Source organism: Sinocyclocheilus grahami, unplaced genomic scaffold, assembly GCF_001515645.1.
Source record: "Sinocyclocheilus grahami isolate Dianchi unplaced genomic scaffold, SAMN03320097.WGS_v1.1 scaffold302.1, whole genome shotgun sequence".
NCBI classification, from domain to species: Eukaryota; Metazoa; Chordata; class Actinopteri; order Cypriniformes; family Cyprinidae; genus Sinocyclocheilus; species Sinocyclocheilus grahami.
The window spans coordinates 438470-438789 of NW_015505481.1; the positions used below are offsets into that span (position 1 = coordinate 438470).

The window sequence follows — 320 nt, forward strand, 5'->3', positions numbered from 1 at the left end:
GTCTTTCTGCCTTTAGTTTTGTCTTCAGCAAGTGAAATGCATGATCAGACCTTAATTCGATTGTCCACATGATCATTGATCATCATTGAGATGGAATTATACCAGCAAATTCTGAAGGAAAATGTCAGGACATCTGCCTGAGAACTGAATCTGAAGAGAAAGTGGGCCATGCAGCAAGACAAACGACCCCATGCACACAAGTCATTCTACCAAAGGATGGTTAAAGAAGAACAAAGTTAACGTTTTGGAATGAAATTCCGGACCTTAATCCAATCTAAATTTTGTGGAAGGACCTGAAGCAAGCAGTTCATAGGAGGAAA

At 40.0% G+C, this 320-nt stretch overlaps 1 protein-coding gene across 1 annotated transcript in view; it reads left to right on the top strand.

Annotated features, from left to right (window-relative positions):
• The window catches only part of LOC107601219 (homeobox protein Dlx4a-like), a 31889-nt gene that overhangs the window by 20632 nt on the left and 10937 nt on the right, over window positions 1-320 (top strand). The gene's annotated exons all lie outside the window — the stretch shown is intronic.